We start from the raw sequence: 23,742 nt of genomic DNA on the forward strand, positions 1-23,742 counted from the left end.
ATATCTAACCTAAATGTACACTCCTTCAACTTAGGCCATTCCCCCTCTGCCTATTACTACATGCCCGTATTAAAAGTCCATCTCCAGCCCTCTTGAAAGCCTCCTTCAGATACTGGAAGGTGCTACAAATTCTCCCCAAAGCCTTTTTTTCTCTGGACTGAGCAGCTCTAACTCTCTCAGCCCATCTTCATAGGAGAGATGCTCCAGCCCTGTGATCAACTCAGTTTCTCTCTCCAGGACTTGTTTCAACAGGTCCACATCTTTCTTTTGCTGGGGGACCCAGATTGTTGGTCCCTGGACTGGGATGCAGCAGTCCAGGTGGGGTCTCACAAGAGCAGAGCAGAGGGGGACAATTGCCTCCCTTGACCTACTGGCCACATCACTTTTGATGGTGCCCAAGCTGAAGTTGGCTTTTTGAGCTGCAAGTGCACATTACTGGGTTGTGTTTTTCTTCTCATCAACCAATGCCCCTAAATCTTTCTCGCAATCCATTTTCCACCCAGCCTGTACTTATGCGTGGATTTCCCCAGCCCAGGTGCAGGACCTTGTGTCTGGCCTTGTTGAACATCATGAGGTTTCCACAGGTTCACCTCTTAAGCTTGACAGCTAGTGAGAAAGATGTGTGGCTAAATGTGTGGCTTGAATGGATATCCATATGGTAGAGGTAGACACAGGTTTGTGGCATGTGAAGAGGTAGCTTTATTATTGACGAGGCTACAGTTCTGTTTTCATACACCTAAGGAATTTACCAAATGACATACTGTCAGTGCAAGTACTTCTGGTGTATTTAAAGATCTATTAGCATAAGTTCAGTTATGAAACAGTATTTTTGCACTAAAAATAGTACATGGAAAAAGGGTTGGTCTAGCGCAGTGACAAAGCAAGAAAGTGTTTATGACTAAGACATGTTTGGAACACAACTGTTTCATAAGCACTTCAATCAAGTACAGATAATTTCAATACAAATAATTGTGTATGACTGTGATTTATATTCTTTCACATCAGAGTTACTCTAGAAATTCCACTTTGTTTTGCTGCTTTTCAATGATTACTGTTTGTAGAAGTTATTTATCATCAGTGTATTAACTTTTTTATTTCTTGAACCCTTCAGAATTTATTGGTTTTGCTGTAGAAAAGCAAATAAAACATGTTTGATTTTCTGTTTCAGGGAAATCTTGAAGAGTCTTACACTTTTAATCCTCCAGTCATTAGCTGTGCTATGAGGACATTCTGGTGAGGCGGTAAGTTGGTGTAGATCTATTATTTTGATCAGCTGAATTGTCATTTCAGATTTAACTTCTATAACAATATCCTTCAGTACCTATCTCACAAACTTGTCTTCCAGCCTCCCTTGGCAAATTTCCAAAACTGTAAATCTGTGATTGATTTCATATGTAGGAAGTATGAATCACAGAGGCATGAGATTTGTTCTGTATTTACAGATCAACTTTATATCATATGAACAGAGCAGTTGATGCCTACATGCTCAATTCCTATTCTCCAGAAATCCTAGGTTCCTACTCATCTGAAAATCTGGGTGATTATTGTAATTAGTTTAGTAAACCATGAGTCACTCAGGAACGTTAGATATTGTCAGCTTTCCAAATTTCAGTAATCTCTCTGTCAGCTACTTGTCAGACTTCTTCCAGAACATTCCGTCCCCACACCCATACGAGTATGACAAAACTCTACATGCTTTTATTTTTCTGCCTGCAAAGAAGGCTTATAGATTTAAGAGGTCACTGTGACCTGTCAATGTTCCCTGGATGAGCAACTTTTATGAGGCTCTAATAAATTACATCATAACTTCTGTTGATCTTAGCAAGACTCAAGTAACTCCTATATAATACTCTCTAACCAGGCATTTTCATCTGGAATAGGATTATTTTTAATTTTTACATTTAAGTACTGAGTGGAGACAACGGAAATGACAGTTACTTATTAGCTGTTAAAAAAGTTCCGAATAATGAAGGGCCCAATGACTGAGTCATGTTTCAGGCAATTGTGGCTCATGTCTCCCAGTCTTAATACATCATGCTTGTTCTTTCTTTTTTTCTTCCTTCATTATAAAGTCAAAGTTTGTGCTACTGTTGGAGCTTGAGTGCTGGAAAATACAAACCTTCATCTTTCAATGAAACACCATGTGGGTTTTGCTAAGCTAGATACCATGTACAAGAATAGTTTTACAACTCCAGTTATATATAATTATTATATTAAAAGATTCATGTTCCAGAATATAATGAGTGCAAGCAAACCTTCCAAAACTCTAGATCCTAAGAAGAATAAAGTTGTATGCTATTTCATATTCTACAGATATGGCCAAATGGTCATTATGTTTTGTACATCAATTGCAGAGTTAGGATCACCTAACTCTGCAAATGATGTAGCATAGATTCTTAATTCTCTGCTCCCTTGTTGTTGATATATGGAAAACTTACAAAGTAAACAATAAAAATTATTTCTGATTTAAATATATGAATTCACCCAGCCCATAGCCTGTTACTTTTTAAACCAGGCAGATATTTTTTCTGGTCAGTCTTCTGAGTGACCTTTTCTTTGTGATACCATTGAAGTATAGTGTCACTAACTACATTTTCATCTAAATGAAGTGATAAGTCACATAAGAAGGATATATTTATTGGAGTGAATACCAATAACAAATTTCCATTTTAATACAAAGTTTCCTTTTCAAGGATTTTTTTTTCCTTGCCTTTGAAACTGTGCAAGAAATTAAAGTGTGATCTAAATCATGTCATCCTCTTATCTCGTTTTCTTAGCTAAAATATGAATTACTTTTAATGGAAGTAATAAAATTATCTCCTTCTGCTGGTGTTTCCTATTGTGAAAATACAAGTAGTTTAAATGCAACATATTTTACCCAAATTAATAAACACATTCTCAGAACAAATTCACATTCTTAAAGTAAAATCTAATAAATGGAAATATAATTTATTTCTTCAGTCTCTTGCAGCAGTATGTTGGTTTTTTTTTAAATAAATGTGAACTATTTATTAATATTTATATTTCACGGTTAAATAATTCTTGATTTTCTGTGGCTAGATTCCCACTTCTTCAAGATTGCAAATCTGGAATAAATGTAATTTCCTAGGCTGAAATCCTGTCACTTTATCAAATGTAAGAAATTTCCTTGAATGAATTAATAGCAATGGAAAAACAATTGGAAATAAAAAATGGAAAAGAAAAAAGGCACCAAATTTATAGCAAAGTTTCAGTGGTTTAATATTTGTGTTAGTTTAAGAATTCTGTACTTGTGGCATATATATACAATGCTATACAATTTTTTAACTTCCATTTTAACTTTTCATTTCAGATGTTATGGAAAAAAATAAATCCAAATTGTGAAAACTTTAAGTATTACAGAAAGCAACTTGGCAAATCTTCATAATAATAGAAAAGCCTTCTGAAAATTGAATAGAGGCTGCTTCTTTTATATATTTTCTTTTAAACAGAAATTCAGTGTTTTGTTTTCCTCTTCTGGGTGAGCACAGTTTCAGCCCTGAAAATGTCAACATAAAATTATCCTTAAGGGGGAAATTTTGATAGTGCAGAAATACAAAGCATTTCCCTCAGAATTCATTATGTCTCAGATTCCATACTTAAAGTGGGATGAACAGAGATATGTCTGCTGCACTTTCATGATAATTAAGATACATGCAAGAGGACACAATATGTCTTCATTACTTAGAACCAATTTCTTGTGATTGATGAAAAAGATGAACAATCTAGATACAGGCATATAGGATGCAGTGTATTACTTTTTTTGATCATAGAGTTAGAGGAGGGAATTATTTATTAAGATTTTATTTTGAAATTGATATTATTAATAAGAATACATGAGTATTAAAATTCTTAACACTATCAGTTCAATGGCTTGGCGTGCTAGAATAAGAATATTCAAGCTTTAACCTCTAGGCTATATTATTGAAGCCAGTTTAGACTGGTTCGGTTTGAACATTCTTTTAGTTTGACAGTTATTTCACTAGGTGAAATGTGATAATGGAATGAGTTCAAATGGTGAGAATAAAGAACCACATTACAGAAATATTGCATGTTATGACAATATTTCACATCTCGCAATCACAACAGAAAGGTCAAAGATCAGATATCTATGCAGGTCAACTGCATCTTAAGTCAATAAGCAGTTTTGAGTCTTGTGGCTCAAGACTGATGAGGAGCCCTGGGAAAAAAATGAACACTCCCATACCCAGGCAATACTGTAGCTGTGGTTAAAAAATTCTGGTTCATTTAGCTACTTACCATCAGCACAAAATTCACTTAACTACTTAACCAAGCTTAAAATTATGAAAAAAGAACCTTTTTTTGATTAAAAAATCCATATTGTTTGTCGCCGTTTCGGAGACAGACAAGCGACAAGGCTCACTGGGTTCATGCACAACAGCCCACTTCAACTGAGTCTTCTTCCCCTTATATAGAGATCTGAAGGTCCGCATGTTCGATCCCTATGAGCTGAGCCAGTTGCCACTCAGCCAACCAGCCAATAGCTGCTGGTGCCCCCAGCGGCCTGGGCCTGCTCTCCAACAGTCCACACTGGTCAGATTGCATAACCCAATGGTCAGGGTACTTAAGTAATTTCAGTTATGTCTTCATTACTTCAGTTATAAAAGAGGGAGTTATAAAATGTGATTAATTATTATTGTGAGGCCTTCAGGCCAGCTGCTGACCACCACAATTGTTCATAAAAATATTCTTACTGGAACTCAGAATAAGATAAGTCAAGCAGTCATTTCTAATAAAGGAATAGTGATTAAAAAAGTAACCTAATGGAATTGCAAAAAATCTCAGTACAGAAACATTAGCAATGAAAATATTTTCGTCTACAAAATTACACGTGCTTCAAGTAATTTAGTTCTTCTGGAGTTCTTTCATAGAACAGAAACTGAAATAAACAAAATCTTCATGGACTAGTCAGGCATCCATGGCATTGGATTTTTTTCTTCATACCATTCCATTGCAGATGAATTTCAGTAAAATGAAAGGGAAAACATTTTTAATCTGTATTTTTCTTTCCAAATAAATATTGATATCACTCCGAAATATGCAACATATAGCAAATAGTAGTGCAAGGAAATATATAATACAGGTCAGTATTTCTCAGTAGCTGTGTGCTAACAATAGTAGATGAGTCACAAAAGGCAATCTGAAGTTACAAAACAGAGGCTATAATAATATAATCTGAATAAAAAGAAAAATGTTGCTTCTTTACAACTATAATTTTACTTTCCATGACCAGGTAATTCTGAACTCATGCAGCACAGGAACTGTGCCTAATTTCAGCGTGTTAGTAGTATTTGCTCTTTTATTATAAGTCAGTTTATTGAGAGACAGATCTTTTTAAAGAACTTTTCTAATGAAACCTGTTGTTATACATATATATCAATCTTCTCTTATAAATATCATATGTATATTATATAATCATGAGTTCAAAAATTAGTGAATATATTCACCAGTTTTCCTAGATGTTAGGATTACTTAAAGAAAAAGTACTGATTGTCCCACACAGGCCATTTTAAGATCCTGTACAGTTTTGAGAGACTTTATTGCCTGGTTAGGGTTCTGTATGCATAAGATTGTCATTATTCACAGAGAACACCTTTTTGTCTGAAACGTTTTGTGTGGAAGTGGCCAAAACTTTGTAGCAAAAGAGCTTATTTTCCCTCTGTGTATTTTTGGCAGAGAAAAGTATAGTTTAGAAACACACAAAAAAAATTCTTGTTAAAATCCTTTTGCTTAGTAAATTTGAATGCTTTTGTTGTTTTTGTTGATGTTCAGGTTTTAATTTTCCAATTTATATAATATCAGAATTCTTACTTGAAAAAATTGATTTTGTTGTCTGAAAGTAGGAGTGATTACATGCAACTAGGTATAAAATCAGCCTCTTTCTCAATCAAGTTGATTTTTATGCATTTTTTGTATTTAATTGATAATTGCAGAATCACAGAATGGGTGGAAAGGACTACAGTGGGTCATCTGATCCAACCTCCCTGCTCAAGCAGGATCATCCTAGAGCACCTTGCACAGGATTGTATCAGATGGTTCTTGAATATCCCCAGTGAGGGGGTCTCCACAGCATCTCTGGGAAATCTCTTTCAGTGCACGGTCACCTGCACAGTAAAGAAGTTCTTCCTCGTATTCAGGTGGAACTTTCTGTACATCAGTTTCTGCCCCTTGCCTATTGTCCTATTGCTTTGCACCACTGAGCAGAGCCTGGCTCCATCCTCTTATCACTCTCCCTTCAGATACTCACAGACATTGATGAAGTCCCCTCTCAGTTGTCTCTTTGAGACTGAACAGGCCCCACTCTCTAAATCTTTCCTCATAAGAGAGATGCTCCAGTCCCTTAATAATTTTTTTATCCCTTTACTGGAGCCAGTCCAGGAGCTCCATATCTCCCCTGCACTGAGGAGGCCAGAACTGGACACAGCACTCCAGGTGAGGCTCCACCGGGGCTGAGTAAAGGGGTGGGATCACCTCCTGTCCATTGCCATCTGCTGGCAATGCTCTTCCTAATGAACCTCCTGGGCAACCCCTAGTTGGGGTTAGGGATAATGCATCCATTCCATGAATGTCATGTTACCTCAAATAGTTTTTCTTTAGAAGTAACATATAAAATTTCCTTTACTTCTATGGCAGGAAATAAGGCAAAACACCATTAAAAAAATAACTATGAAAAGGTTTGTCAGATAGGGTGAAAGAAATAGTGCATTTGAATGAAACTGCTGTTTTAGTCTCCAAAAATTCTTTATTTCAGACTAGAAGACAGTGAAACATTTCATGATTCCTCTCTTTGCAATATGATTTAATGACAAAGAGGTACTTTAGAAACAAGCAAACAAACAAAACCCAAGAATTCCATACTCAAAAATCAACATTGAATTATTTTTTAAATATTAAGAGATGATAACTGGGTTATCTGGAAATGAATTTCATTTTTTGATATAGTGGTTTTTTGTGTAAGTTCAGATGTCTGATTGCTTTGTCCTATTTTTATTAGAGATTTTCAGAATATCTCTATTGAAAAAAACAGACATAAATGTTACTCTTATAATTCATTGTACAAAGAAGAGGTTGGTATTTCATAGAATCATAGAATGGTTTGGGTTGGAGGGCACCCTAAAGGCCCTCTAGTTCCAGCCCCGTGCCACGGGCAGGGACACATTTCACTATACCAGGTTGTTCAGAGTTCCATTCAACCTGGCTGTGAACGCTTCCAGAAATGGGCATCCACAGCTTCTCTGGGGTCCCTGTTCAAGTGCCTTACCAGCCTCATAGTAAAGAATTTTCCCCTAATATCTGATCTAAACCTACTCTCTTGAAGTTTGAAGCCATTCCCCTTTGTCCTGTCACTACATGTTGTTGTAAATAGTTTCTCTCCCTCTTTCTTGTAGGTTCCCTTCAGGTACTGGAAGGCTTCAATTAAGTCACCCCAAAGCCTTCTCTTTTCCAGGCTGAATTCCAATTCTCTCAGCCTTTCCTTGTAGAAGTGCTCCATTCCTCTAATCATCTTGGTGTCCTTTTCTGGACTCACTCCAACAGGCCTATATCCTTCCTATGCTGGGGACCACAGAGCTGGATGCAGCACTGCAGGTGTAGTCTCACAAGGCAGAGTACAGAGACAGAATCAAACAACCTCCCTTAACCTTTTGGCCACACCACTTTTGATACAGACCAGAATTGGGCTGCAAGGTCATTTCTCCTCCAACAGAACCTCCAAGTCCTCCTCATCAGGGCTGCCCTCAATCTGTTCACAACCCAGGCCTGTGTTGGTACTAGAGGTTGCCCAGACCCATGTGCAGCATATTGCAAGAAACATTTTTGAACTGGTAAGCAGAAGCCAAGATTTGCAGAATTTGAGACTGAACTTTTAAGTATTTTTTCTGACAGTAGTATGAAGCTTTGGCTAAGGAAATAACACACATATAGTAATTTTTTACCCACATCATCTCACATATACCTTGTGTTTTCTTTTTTTGACTAAATGATGAATATTTTTTGCAACTTTTTCTAAAGCAGAAATGTATTTCTAAAGAAGCAATGAGTATTAAAACTTTTTCATTGAGACATTCACTCTGTGCCACTGTAGGTGACTTTGTTCTACTCCCCTTCTTTTTTTGCCTGCTTAAATTTTTAACTAAGGTAATAACAATAATTATAAAATTTAAGTTAGCAGCTGTTAGCACACATATTTTTGTTGCTGACAAATTCAATTAAAGACACTGCTAGCTAAACCAATCAAGTAACAGGTAGCTCAGAAAAGGTCAACTCTAAATTATTGTTTCCCATAATAATTTCCCAAACCATTAAGTTTGTAAAATTAATTTGAAACTGAAGCTCATAAAAGTAAATTATGGAGAATGCCTTGCTAGTTTGTGGGTATTCTAGAGCATAAAGCTGTATGTCTCCCATGCGTAATGCACCTCCTAACATTGTCCAGGTTGCAGCACAAGTACAGACAGGTTTTAGCAGTATGTGCTTTAAAAAAGCCTATTTCCAGGAGTGCTAACTCTCATCAGAAAGCTTTTTTCCCCTCCCCCATAATTACAAACCAAATGTTTTTCTTTTGTTTAAATGTTTTGGGACATTTAAGAAAGACAAGAGAGAAGGTTTGATACACAGTAACAAGCAAAGTTATTAAAATAACTACAGTATCTTTAGAACTTTAATAATTCAACAGGGAATTATATTTCCAAAATTCAAGCATGAGTTTGAACTTCACCATGAAGTAAAATGCAAATGATAATTTAAAAAACCAACCCAAAAAGAACTTAAGTCTAAGATAAGATGAATCAGTTATTTATACAGCTACATTAAGCTTTTAGTTACTGTAAAATCAAGACCCATTAAAAGTAATTCGACAAAACTGAGGTTTTCATGGTCCCTGATTTGTTTCTTCTAACAATTGCAACAGCTTGTGGAAGTTAAAAAGACCTTGAAAATCTACAGAGGTAGGGAATTCAACATGATCACAGTTGTTTTTAAACACAATATTTTATCAGCGAATGCTGGTTAAAGAGAGAATAAGGCTTTTCATGAGAACAGCAACTAATAAAACAATAAAAGTCAGTAAAAACTAATAAAAAAGACCGATAAAACCAATACCCATATAGGGTTTATAAAGGAAATGACTAGTAAGCACCAGAGGTTAGTCTCATTGGCACTATAGTGGTTTCAATGATCATTCATCTGGAATTAAAATGTCTGTCTTTCTTTATTTATTTCACAGTATTGCATATGGAAAAATTAAATATGTGTCTGCTGAAGTATCTCATGGATAACTTGTGTGCACTTGATCTAAACCCCAAAACAAACAAAAATCCAAATAAAAAACCCAACCACAAACCCCCCCAAAATCATCAGGGTTATTCAGCCCATGAGTATCTCTTAGAAAGGAGAAAAGGAATCAAGAGCTGCTGCCAAAACAACTTTGCATCCCCTGCTTCTACAAAAAATGTGGAAACAGTTGATTTATAATTACTCCAGAACAGTAGTTTAGCTCATGTTAGCCAAAACAGCTTCATAGTTCACTGCAGATGCTTATTGATGTGAAGAAGTGTAAATCTATGGCCTTCTTCAAAGAAGGCAGGCATTCATATTGTTTTAATAGACTTAGATGATGCTTATTGTTTTGCTTACCCTTGTCTGTGGCTTCCTTTATAAAACTTTCGTTTTAGTAGAAGAAAATGCTTTTTCAGGTTTTCTTTTATATATGACAATTTTTTGATTAATTGCTATCTCAAAGGGAATAAAAGTTACTGGCACATTAAAGCCACCATATCCTTATATTGTACCACACTGAGAGATTACAGGACTTGAATTCGAATATATATTTTATTCTAGTATATAACTGGAATTTTATTTTTAATTTTTATACTTGATAGTTATGATTTTTCTCCTTTTTAGAATAGAAATTATGTCTTTGACAAATTGCAGCAATGTCAGATTCTTAAGTGCAAAAGTTCAGATTGTTTTTTTCTATTCTGTAGGCATTATTTTTTCTCAAATTATAGCTGCACATTGGGTTTACTTAGAAAAGTGATTGCTTGCAAGTCTTTTTCTTATAGGAAACTAGAAACAATTTGATTTGAGATGAAAAAAAGGAATATTTTTCCTTCTTGTCAGTCTTTACTAGTGGATAGATGTTCAAGGCTTCATATGAAATGTAAATGCCCAGCTGTCTGTTTCTAACTTGAATTAATTTTGGTGAGAGACCACAATTCACATGTAATGCTGTATATAGTCCAGAACCTGCACGCTCATATTCAAAATATGTCACTGCCTCAGTCACACGCATAGTTTTTGCCTGTTATTATATAAGCTAAAAGAAGCTTGTGTTTTGAATAAGACTCAATACTCAACATTTAAGTAAACTGTGGAAAGGGATAAAATGTTTGAATTTATTTGATATATACAAATTAGCCAATGGAAATATATCTTTTTGAAGAGTGCTTCTAGTTAGACCAGTGAAAGCTGTATAAAATAGATAAGCAACTTACTTTTCTCAAACTGATTCCATACAAACTGATAGGAAACCTTTCGATTTCAGTGGGAGTGGATGGTGACACCTGCCAAGAACATTTTGAGAAGTTATTTCATCCAATTCTCAATGTGAAAAATATTTGACTTATGCTTTACTACAAGGAATATAAGAAATAAAATATTTATGATATATTTTGACTTTTCTCAGTATGAGAAGCTTAAAAACATTAATTTACAAGTGAAATTAACTAAAGTTATACATCATGCATTATTCATGTATATATCATGTATTATTCTTTTATGTGTTGGTGTTCATCAGTTTTAAATAAAAGCATAAATAACTTGAAAGCAAGAAAACAAATGCTCAGTTACCAATCTTTGTACTTCACATCCTTATACTGGCCAGCATAATAGAACCTTCCATTTACTTTAAGTTTACAGGTATAGAAAATATAGAAAATTAGAATGGTTGTGATTACAGCTGTTGCTCTGCTGGGTTCCTTGGCCTAAAAGATATTCTGGTGTGAGATTTGAGCACTTGGCCAATTTGTACATGATCTCCCAACATCCAGTAGAAGATCAGAAGCCTAGCCAGAGCTACAGCTATTAGTTCCAGCTAATCTGCATATATTGGGAAAAAGTGAGCAAAGACCAGCTGTGTATTTGTGGCTCAATCATCAGCTTCAAAGGAAATACAGCTAGCAGGGAAATGAAAAGGGCATCAAAACAGTGCCTTCAGTTGTAAAAAATTGAAACAGCTAGTTTAATTGTTGCATGTGATAAGTTCAAGCAGATGTTGTACCTAATAAATGGACCTGAGTGTTTAAAAATTCTAAAATAACAAAGAGACTTCATTGATAGGATTATCTGAGCCCCAAATACTCATTACAAAAAGGATTACTACTGAAGTCCTTTCTACTACAAACCATGGAATATAAAGAAAGGGGAAATGCTTCTTAAGATAGCTTTTAGATCATTTTTGCTAATGATCCTGTTCATTAGAAGAATCCTTCATATGCTTTGGAAACTGAAAAAAGTCTCAACAGAATTGTGATGTCTTAGAGTTAGTTCAAACAGGAATAATTATATTAGTTATATTCCTATGAGAAAATTCATATCAATGGGGACATAAATCTATGTAGCTGAACCAAGACGGTAAGGATAGGAATAAACTGAGTGTTTCAAAATCAGTGATTTATTTTTCTGGCCAGAATAACACCGAAAGGTTAAACCAATTTCATTAATTATACACCTTCCTTTTAAGTATCTATCCAATTTGGGTGATAAGAGTTATCATCCATTTTGCTTGATTTCTTTATTTAGGACATTTCTATGGATATAGCTAGATATATTTTCTACCTACTGGGAAAACATTTTGATACTTCTTTGAAAGTTCTTAGTTCTGTTGAAGAGTTTCATGCAGAAGCTAGTGAAATCAATTGTCTTGACTATCAGAGTTGGCACATTTGCACTGGTAGTGTAATATTTCAATAGGGAAAAAACTGAAGGAGATTACTCCCCTCCTCCTCCTCCCCTTCGCCATGATAGCTTGTTGTTTGTGAAGGAATGCAATGTTCACCATAATCTCGCCACTTTGTGGGCTTTTTGTCCTTAACTTCTCTACTATCTGCATTATCAGAGCTTCATCTTTTCAATCATCTTCAATCTCTGAGTGACTTCCTCAATAGTCATCAAAAAGGTCATCAAGGACCTGCAGTGATTTATTGGTATTTCTAATTTGCCTGCTTAATTCCATACTATTAAATAACACAAAATGTCAGAAAAAAACCCTACTGAATGGCTATCCCTTGACTCTACTTTGCAAGTATAAAATAGGATGCTGTTTAGGTCTTTTTTACTAATTTTTAGATTTTTTTACAATGTTGAAACCTCTCTCTTTTCTATTGCTTCTTGAGGCACATTTTACTGGCTCCACCATGGTGATACAGATCTGTCAGTCTCTGCCCGTACCAGGTTCATGCCCCAATCCACTCAACAGGCTGTTTGTGGAAAAATAATATGAAATTATATGCAGCTGTAGGGAAAAGACTATTTTTTGCAGATAATCCCACCATCACTCAACACAAATCCTCGTCCAATACTCTAGTTCTAGATAATTTATAAGGGAAGCAAATGATCTCTGGGGAAAAAAAGGCTGCATTGTATCCAGCCTATTTACTAGATTTAATATGCTTATTCCTGAGAAGGGGAAAAAAATCATATTAATTAGTCAATTTTCATAAAATGTAGGAATTCTGAGCTATAATAAAGTTATGTAAATAAAATTACCTTGAGCCCATTTTGGAAGTGTTGTTCATACTTCAATTTTCTACTTAATTCAAACTACAATATTTGTTATCATAAGCATCTTTGTGTGTTGTAAGATAAACCTCCCATTTCATGTAAAGTAATTCTAGATTGGCAAACTGAAAAAAGCTTGTTCACAGCAAATTTAACAAATTAAGTAGGTGACAAATAATATTTATTTTACTCCAAATAACAAGGAAATTGGATACAAGTTAAAATTAATCCACTCAAACAAGATTTTTTTGCAATTATAGGTCTCTTAATGAAGTTAGCTTCTTGTCTTTAGGATGTAAAACCAAAGCTAACAGCTTGAAATACCTACATTGAACAGTTTGTCTTCTTTCAAAACAAAACCATATAAAATAAAACCTAATATATATTGGTTTTCCTCTGTAGATTTTTATTGGTGGTTTTATCTAATGTTTTTAATGGACTGTTTTTCAAGGAATGTATCTTTCAATTTTTTTACTACTTTTTTCATGAGAATTCACATTAACCATAGAAAAACTACTGCTCTTCATCAGAAAATCTTCTTCTGTTATTTATTTGTGGCCACCCATGAGTATTACATAAAAAATAAAATGTTCTGAACTTTCATATATCTTTTGAACTAGAGATTTTTGAACTGGAAATGCATTTATCATGTTTCTTACTGTGTACCTTCCTTTTGCACCTTTTTCTGTCACTTGCAGGATTCAGGATAACACCACCTGGGTCCCAGTGTCCTCGTTATTTTTTCCATTCTATTTCTTCTGTAGTCACATTTGTTATGTTCCAGGTTGCCTCTTTTAGTATAACTAGTTCGAACAAGAAAGGACAGCAAGGGTTAACAGTCACAGGGACAGGCAAGCTTTGACTATCTCTCCACCACATCCTGTATGTGAACCCCCATGAAGTAAGTAACTTCCCTAGACAAAAAAACTAAGTCAGCTCTTGAGTGTCTCCACCCCCACAGCAACAAGTGACCTGCTATTGTCATTTGCTTTTCCTTTTAATGCTCCTGCATGAGATGAGTCAAGGTCACTCGTCCTGGATGATTTGTTTGAAGGCAAAATTTTACGGATGTATAAAAAGTGATCTGTTTTGAGAATCAAAAAGGATCAAAAAGAAATTTGGAAATACTTGAGGTGTTTACCATTTCCTCATATCAGATGAAAAATACTATATGGAATCAAATTAAATAGGGAAAGTTTAAAAAGATATCAGTAAGTTAAGCCAGCTTCCTATCCATGGTTCTTTGCTTTGTAAGTGCACAACATAAAAGACAATCATACTGTTTATGGAAGTCACTAATCTACTTCCATCCTGGTGCTAGAGCACATATCCTTCTGAAGACTGGAGTGAAAAATTAACATTTTTTTGGGGGGGAGCTGATCTGAGATGAAAAATAATGAGAAATACGTACAAAGTTACTATGTGAACTATCATGAGAAGATTTTTATATCTTTCATACTAGGTATCAGATAATATTTAGTGAAAGGTGAATCAAGAGAAGAGCATATTTTCGTTATGATTTTAGGAAAAGAGATTGAATCAACTTGTAAGTTAACGGGGAAGAAAATCTCTTTAACAGGAAGATCTTGAATTGTAAAATGTCATGAAGAAGAGGTACCAAGATATAGGGGAAGTGGAAGACAAAAATAGACAGTATTGTAACATTAGTGCTAAAATAAAGTGGAATTATATTTGTTGAGTTTTTCATATATTTAAAGTGACGATGATCTTCCTAGTATCCATTTTCCTTTTGCTACTTATTCAGAGAAATAAAAAAAGTATAATATAGTCTTATAATTGAACATAAATGAGAAATGTCATATTTACAGGACATTTCTACCAACATCCCCATACATAAATTAAATAGGTAACAGACAGACAGAAAAAAAAAACCCTAAACACAGTGCAACATACTGTATTGTAAGATCGGTATCAAATGAAAATTATCTAGAACAGCACCTATTTTCAATCCAGTTAACAGTTTCTGCTTCAGGACACGAAGCTCTTGGCCCTTAAATTGATTGCAGTAGTTCATAGAATCATAGGATGGATTGGAAGGGACTTTAAAAATCATCTAGTTACAACCCACTCTTGACCAAGGCATGGATGCCACCCACTAGATTAGGTTGCCCAAGGCCCTATCCAACCTGGCTGAACAGTTCCAGGGATGGGTTGGGTAATCTTGACTTGACCAGAGATGGGGTCTACGAGTTATCTAGGTTCGATTGTCACATTTTCCCACAGATTTGGCAGCTGTCACAAAATTATATTTGGCTAAACTCCCAGACATCAAAATATGGGGTGGTCCAAAGAGATTGAAATCCCTCCATAAGTCAGCATGAGTTTTATCACTTTTAATATAGCACATTTCAGATCTGTCCTGCATAAAAGCAAGCAACTAATTTTACTGAAATCAATCCAGTTAAGCTTTCTCCTAGTATTAGTACGGTCTATTATTGACAGCTTCTGGGCTGTGTGGAGTATTTTGCTCTAAGAAACTCTTTTTCACAGACACTGCTGTTTGCTTGCGTTTTCTCATTGATAATTATGTCTTTGGAGTTTTCTGAGAACTTATCACAAGTGTGTCCTGAGAAGAACAGAGACTGATTATTTTAGAGGATTCATCTCTTTAGTGCTACAGTTGTAATTTGCAACTTCTCCTAAAGAGAAACACACAATCTTTTGAGACTTTGTGTGCTCTTAAAATTTTCTTTAGGTAAACAAATATCTCAGTCAATATACAGATTAGAATAGTGTTTCCAATAGAAACGTGACAATATGAAAAGATGTCTGAAGTAATGGTATATACCCTTCTTTCTTCTAGTGATAATATTATCCCTTTTTGGAGATATCATCAAGTAAGCTGAAAATTTGTAAAGATTATGTGCTGGGAGAGCCCCAGTTTGTACCTTGAGAAAAACAGTTTATCCTATTAGAACTCTTTACCAAGGGTCCCCTTGACTAACACAGCTTATGTCTTTTGCATAAGAACTATGCCCCTGTTGTGACTTGAACAGTGTCAGAAACAAGCACACCATACAATCAAAGTTACATTTGGGGTTTTTTTAACACTGTTGTTTTTGTGTGAGTTTGTGTGAACAGGCTGCCTTTTTCAGCTCTTACAGGTAGTTACAGGGTATGTAAAATACATGTATTGTAACAGAATGACCAGTGCTCTTTATAAGTGATTTGCTTTCATAATTTCTTACAGACCTCATATATTCACTTGATGGAATCAGGTTCAGACTAATAAAATGACCAACTGTAAAACTTGGATGATTATTTTATATCTTTTGAAATTTCTCTCTGATTTTCTCTCTCTCTCTCAAAAGTTATAAATACCCACTATGGTAGATTGTCCATCTTTATGGGTATGTCCATTCTGTATAAATCCATTGATATGAACAAGTTTACTGTGATGTAAAACTGAAAAATTAGGATGGAGAATGAGGGTATGAGTTACCATTATCTATAAGCGCTATTAAGAAAAAGTAGCCTATTTTTCACTAGCAGGGTGGTGGCTTTGCTTTTTGTGCACCTTACCTGATATATAAAATGAATTTAATAATATATTGTTTTTTTGAAATTCATAGTTCCTGTAAGAAGGTTATATAATTTTGTTTGATAAAAAAAAATATAGTGCAAATGCCACAAAATAATTCTGAGAAGAGGTATCTGGCCCTGCTTAGTTTTATTTATATATATATATATATATATATATATATATATATAACATATTTATATATGTTCTCTGCAGGGAAGACATGCAAGTAAAATCTAAATATGTTTAACTCAGGAAAAAAGTACAGGTATACATATATTTTTATTTCATAGAAATGTAACTATATTTTATAGCTATATTATAATTGGAGATCCCTCTTTTTATTAGAAACCCAAATTCAAATCGTTGTTTTGCTCAATTGGTTTAATCCTTTGAGTTTTCAGGTATTATACGAGAACATGCATACTATACAAGAAAATGTATACTATTGTCCTCAATGATCCCCATCATTCACCAAGTGTGAATTGGCTCTGGCAGTAGGGGATGTTAGAGCCAATTGTTTATAGAGAATTAAAAGTGACAGCAGGAGGATAGCTGGTGTCAGTAAGTCAACTCTGCCAAGTCAGTTTTCCTCAGCGTACTATGAAATTATCCAGTTCCTTTGAATTACATATTGATGCAGTGTCTTTGACTATCATAAATGAGCAGAAGGAATTTATTAAATTTCTGTCAGCTAATCTGCATTTTCAAAAGTGGATTATAATGCTATTATATGTGTAAATACCGTCCTACTTCTTTGCCATATCTTCTTTTTGCACATCTCTCCAACATTTGCTATAATTTCTGCATATATGAAGGAAAACATGTAGTGATACACTTCCTTTAGCAGGCGAGTAGGACAGAGGGTGTGGGATGGAAAGCAAACATTATCAAAGCAGTAGGGTAAGCAGTGATGGTTCTGCAGTCCTATGAATCCAGGAATTTTCACCTCAAAATGTGTACTGATACCCATATACAGCAGAAGTACAGAGATGCAGTTTCTTCATATTAATGTTCAGAGCTTTTGATTGGCTAAATTCAATTGAAGTAATGAAGTCTGTTAGTTCTCAAGCTGAAATACCAGCAGGCTTCTGTTGATCCCATAAGAGAATATGGGAGACCATTTTTTCACTTCTGTAAATCCCTGGATCTTGATGCTGTGGACCTTGATGCTGTATACCAGATAAATCTCTTAAGATCTAGTGGCAAAACCATCTGTAGTATTTATTCTTATTTATGTATACAAGCAATTTGTTTTGATAAAACCTTTGATAAAAATGCTTCTCAAACCAATACCTGCCTGAAATTCCAAAGCTAGGGGTTTTCACAGTCCTCCCCTTCCAGGGAATATAGATTCAAAAGTCTGGTGTTTCTAATACTAATACAATTATTATTACGAGTATATTTTCCTTCTGATCTAATGTTTTAGATTATAAAGCAGAGTAGCATAAATAATACCTAACTGATTATTTTGTGAGGTTTTTTTCCTGATCAGTCTGCAGTTAGGTCAAGAGCTAGGCATATTCTATGTAAGTAAAAGTTCATCAGTGACCTATGTCACTATTCCAACAGCTGGGCAAGTTGTTCTTGCATAGGGTGGTACTTCCCTAAGACTGCGCTTTTTATTTGCGTGTGTAGGGGTGTCTCGGTTTGAGACAAATTAGGAGGAAACATCTTGAGATGAACATGTCCTCTAATGGAAGGCAGGTTTTGGCAGCCCCTCCCCCACAGGTTTGAAAGGAATTTCTTGGAGGAAAGTGAAAAAAAGCTGTCTATTTAACAAGCAGGGCGCACACAGGCACAAGGGGGGGAAAAAAAAGACTAATGCTAGATAATAAACCTTCTCATTGTGGAGAAAGATGGTGGATTTTTTGAGAGTCCTGCTCAGCTTCTCCTGAGGTCCTCCAGAGCCAGGGTGCGGTGCCCCAGGGCCTCCCTTCTGGACCACGGCTTGGGGCTCCTGGCAATGTTCTGGTGTTTCAGACCACAGCAAAGCTGAACAGTTCCAGAAGAAGACGAAGAAGAAATTCCGGATGATTTCAGTATGCCAGTATGGGAAAATTTCTTGTCTCAGCTAACAGGCTGAGAAGGTGCAGGAAGATGCTCCCTCCCTTTGCAGCAGTGAGAACATGAAGGGGAGTGTGTATAAGTCCTGAATACAAACCATGCTGAAGAATTTGCCTGGCTTCTCTCCCTCCCTCTCCTGGACCCAGCTTAAAGCCGCAGGACCCATTACTGGGCTGTAAGCAGATGATAGGGGAATACAGTATTATCATAAAATCAACCCAAGACAAGGGAGTTTATGGCTCTCTCTATATATATACATTTCTTCCTTGTGCATGAACAGAATTTCTTATCTCTTTTTCGTTTCTTGTATTTTTATACGCAAAAAGACTTTTACCTCAGGAAATAGAACATCTGCTTCCTAGCAGTTGTTAAAAGGTATTCTCATACTAAACATCAGTAATTGTGAATAAGTAGTATAAATCAATTTTTGTCCTAGAGAATGTGCTAGTCAATGGTAAGATGAAACATTTTAAAGTCTTTCATTGACCATTTTGATGATACAATTCTTTAGAATATTGATATAAAACCCATGATGCCAGGTGCTTGAATTCTGCATAACGTGCATGAAGCGTAATGTTGACTAGGTTCGAGAAACCATTATGTTAATATAATCAGAAACAGAGAGGGGAAAGAGAATATTTCAATGTCCACTTACAGTGTTAAAGTAGTATACCGTTAGGTGCTGTCTCTATACAATGCAGTGCACCACACAGATTCTTGGTCAAGTTTAGATCTAGCTCTGTGTCAATGAACTTTGTTGTTGGGTTTTTTTTTTACTTATCTCAATAGAAATTATTAGTTTTGGTGCCCAGATATACAGACGTTTAGAAAATGGGTGTTATTAGCCCAGTGATCTCCACACTGTGTTGCAAAGCTTCAAAAATAAGGTACATGCTGTTTGTACAAGCAAGTAGCCAGATTAAAAAAGCAAAATAAATGATAATAATAAAGCAACCAAAAAAGAAACAACCCAAAATACCTTATTTGTAACATTTCATTCTTTTTAGTTTCATGCAGAAAAGCAAGGTAGCTGAACCTGAATATACTTAGGTTCCATTTCATGCAAGCTAAAAACTAGTTGCTCCTCTGCTAACTGATATTCATACAAAGATCACTCTAGGCTCTCATACCAATTATGTTAGTAAGATTACTACCATGGCAGATTTCAAAACAATATATCACTGTGAACTATGTAGAACCATTGTGTAGTTTTAAAAAACAACACTGTGTCAGTGACATATAATTGAAGTTGTGTTCAGCAATGAAACTATGTTCTTTAGTCCATACAATATAATGAATTTAAAAAAAAAATCAGTTGTATAAATTTTGTAACAAAGTACACAATACAACAGTACCATTTCCTTTTTTTACACATATAACTACAGTAAGAATAGCAAAGCTTTCAGTAGTGTCTGAAAATCATCCTTTCTGAAAAGTAGTTCTCCCAGATCTAATGAATCTGTGATTGGTGAACTTTGTATGAATTCTACCATCACAAGTAAAATGTATTTACTATTATCTTATTTTCTGTAACCATTAATGGGGGCCTAAATGACTGTTTATAACAAGAAAAAAAAAAACAAAAATAAAACTGCCAATACCCTTCTCCAATCAACGAAACTGCAAAAATAGATACTTTAAGCTGTTTAAAGCCGGTCTGAAATTTAGTGTTTACCACTTTCTACAATTCCAATTAGAGCCCAAAAAAGTCATATAAAAAGTCTTCTCAAAGCACCATGAAGAAATCTAGAGCCTGTTATGTGCTTGTAAATTTGCTTGCCAGAAAATGTGTTTTATAGAAGTCTAGTAGGGGACAAACCACTGTTAACTGAAGTTTGGGGTTAAGAGATAAACTGATTGTGTAGAACAGTTCCTTTTTGAGAGTGGATGATCTTTTACCCTGGAGAACAGTGGAGTTTAGACAAATTAATCACTAGTGCAGATGAAACCTGATCTTGCAGTGGATTGACCTTATCTGGATGCCAGATGCCCACCAATGCTGCTCTATCATTCCCCTCCTCTGATGGACTGGGGAAGAGAAAATAAAATTAAAGGCTCATGGGTCAAGATAAGGACAGGGAGAGATGACACACACCAACAACTATAATGGTAAAAACTAAATCAACTTAGTTTACTTTACTGCAAATCAAATCAGAGTAGGATAATGAGAAATAAATCAAAAACCTAAAAATGTCTTACCCCCCCCTTCCCATGCTTAACTTTGGTCTCGACCTCTTCCCCTCTCCAGTGGCACAAAGGGATGGGAATGGATATTGAGGTTAGTTGATCACACATATCTGTTGCTACTTCCTCCTCACACTCTTCCTGTGCTCTAATGTGGTGTCCCCCCCAAAGGCTGCAGTTCTTCAAGAACTGCTCCAGGATGGACTCCCATGGGGTCACAAGTCTTGCCAGAAAACCTGTCCCAGTGTCGGTTTCTTTCTGCATGTGGCAAGAGGTCCTTCCAGGAGCCTGCTCCAGTACAGGCTTCACACACCGTCACAGGCTCCGCATGTGGTCACAGCCTTCTCTCAGACACACCCATCTCCTACCCCGAGGACCTTCACTGGCTGCAGAGACAGCCTGACTCACCATGATCTTCACCCGGGGCTTCAGGAGAATCTGCTCCGGCACCTGTAGCACCTCCTCCCCCTCCTTCTGACACCCACCACCAGTCTTGGTGTCTGAAGAGCTGTTTCTCTTTCATGACCTCATGCGCCTCTACCTTGGCCACAATTTCTTCCACACAATACCTTTTTCCCCCTTAAATATGTTATGCCAGGGATATTACCAACATTGTTGATGGGGTATGTCTTGATCGGTAGTGGCCATTGAGTGGCACTTGCTTTTTTGGACCATGGGAGAAGATTCTAGAAGCTACTCATGGAAGCCATCCCTGTAGCTTCCTTCCCACACTCCCCAAAATCTTGCTATGCAAACCCAATAATAAAAGGTGTAACCACGAAAACAATTGTAAAATGTATTTTTGAAAATTATTTTCATAAATAACTTCTGCTAATGTCACCACATTCTGGTAAAAGCCTTACAATCATTGTCTAAACAGCAAAGAGTTGTAAGTTGTTTGTGTGGTAAAAGGGAATATATTTAGGTTCCATCAATGTGATATAATAGTGTATGAGGGAATGTATCTCACCAAAAATTGCTCAGTTATTTTGGTCCACTATATAACATGAATGAGAATATGTAAATTACAGCCTTGAATTTCATAAGTGACTACCAGATACCTGTTTTGTTTTGGCAGCACTGAAAGACAGGAGAGGTAAAAAAAGAGGTGGGGGGAAACCCCAAACCATACAGTCCTGCTTACACTTTTCAAGTGTAAAGTAAATTCCTTTAAATCATCACCATCTGCAATTAATGAAGGACATTTGGGGCCCTAAGTTTAGATTTGAACTCTATTAATTGCAAAAGGTTAGGTCTGAAATCTACCCTTAATAAAATCATGCCTTTAAAAATCTGTGTGCTTATATGTAAGTGCTCATTATAAATGTTTTGACCTTTATTTTAAAACTTCTATATTTTTCTAATTATAATACTGTTATTTATTTTTTTCCTTTGTGTTAGAAAACCTTTTATGGAATTCAATTTTTAGATTCAAATTTGTTTTTTATCACTGGTCTGCCTGAAAAGAGAAGCCTTCAAAAACCAAACATCCAGAAAACACAATGTCAAAATATCATGATAGTCTTTTCCCACTAGTTTTCTAGTCTTGATTTTTCTGACATGGGAATTTAGGTGTATAACTGAATGTTGTATTTCTTATTTGCTATTGAAATTGACTTTATGAATCTTTAAAGGTTTTACCATCATTAATGTCTTCAAAGCTTTCAGAAGTTGCATTATAATAAACATGGTTAATGATCCTTATTGTAAACAGCTGTCTTCTTAGGTATGAACATATTTTTCATAAAGACTAAGATCTGAAGGAATGTTTTTGAAAAATCGGTAGAAACTCAATTGTCTCCCTATGCCCCTTGTCAAATCTGGTATTTTCCCTCATAAAAATGTAGAAATATTATGCAATAAAATAATATATAAGATTGCTTAGTTTGGTTATTTTTAAGTGTCTGATTTCATAAAAATTAAATTACTTTGGAAAATACCATGGTCTAAGAAAACATCTGTAAATGTTGAGATCACACTGGAGTGAACGAACTCATCTAAGATGTGGTGTCAATTTGTGAACAAATAATTTAAATTATAAAGATAAGATTTAAAAAATAACATATAACTAAACACTTCCATGTAATTGCTGGAACGTAATCTTAGGGGAATATTTGAACAGAAATGTGACTTATTTTTCAACAAGATCTAAACTTTAACTTGACAAGAGCAACTCCTGAATACCCAACAATTATAGAAATGACAGTGCTACAGTATCTTTCCTATCATCTTCATTGGCATGCAATTATTTTGCACTTAAGTCTCATAAATTTTTTTTTCATGACAGGTAGAGGCAAAGATTCACCAAAATTGCTATTCTTTTCCTACCTTTTCTAACCTGTCAGTCACTTTGTTTTTCTATCTTATATGTACATATGTTATTCTTGGTTTCCTATGTAGCCAGAGCAAATCACAAATTATTTTTTAGACAAAAAGCTGACAGGGAAAAAAAATTTCCCTATTCATTGGATATGCTAAGCAGAAAGAATTAAAATATCATTGTGGACTGCTAAAGGAGAAATCAGATAAAATCTTCAAGTACAGAGCAACACATTTCTGCAATTACTTTTCTGTAAGAGTAGGAAAAATTCCTTTTCAAAAAGAAGTTAATTTGTACATTACACAGTTGTTCATGTACCTTTTGAGAGTTAAAAAATAGTGGGTTTGGTCATGTTGGGGAGATCGTTCTGGGTTTATGAGGAATTGGTGAGGAACAGAACCCTTCCTTCTAGTCAACAATCAGTGTCAAGACTTTCATTAGTGCAGAAACAAGAAAGATGCCTAATATTCAGATACCAGCTGCCTGTGTTTTCACATTTTGAAGTCATTTGGGAAATCAACATATCTTTTAATTGATTTCTGTGCATAAAAAATTATTGTATGACTTAATGGGTGCAGTAGTATCCCTATAGAACCCCAGATTAATATTTATATATTTTCTGCAAAGCAAAACAATTCATTCACATACAAGAAGTTAACCACTTCAATAGGACAATATTCTTTAGAAATATTACATACAAAATTGAATCTTATGGGTCAAAAATCAGAAAAAAATCCATGCTAAACACCCTTTCCCCTGAAAATCTGAGGGTTTTTTTCATGCTTTCCCCAGGTGTAAACAGTGTACTTACACA

General features: G+C 35.3%; 1 protein-coding gene across 48 annotated transcripts in view; it reads left to right on the forward strand.

Annotated features, from left to right (window-relative positions):
* PTPRD (protein tyrosine phosphatase receptor type D) overlaps positions 1 to 23,742 on the forward strand; it is a 1,180,356-nt gene that overhangs the window by 248,385 nt on the left and 908,229 nt on the right. For all 48 annotated transcript variants that reach the window (XM_032097314.1, XM_032097313.1, XM_032097327.1 and 45 more), the window contains one exon: positions 1,169 to 1,241. The gene's annotated coding sequence lies outside the window, so the exon portion shown is untranslated. The remainder of the gene's footprint in view (positions 1 to 1,168; positions 1,242 to 23,742) is intronic.

This window comes from Corvus moneduloides, chromosome Z (assembly GCF_009650955.1).
Source record: "Corvus moneduloides isolate bCorMon1 chromosome Z, bCorMon1.pri, whole genome shotgun sequence".
Taxonomy (NCBI): domain Eukaryota; kingdom Metazoa; phylum Chordata; class Aves; order Passeriformes; family Corvidae; genus Corvus; species Corvus moneduloides.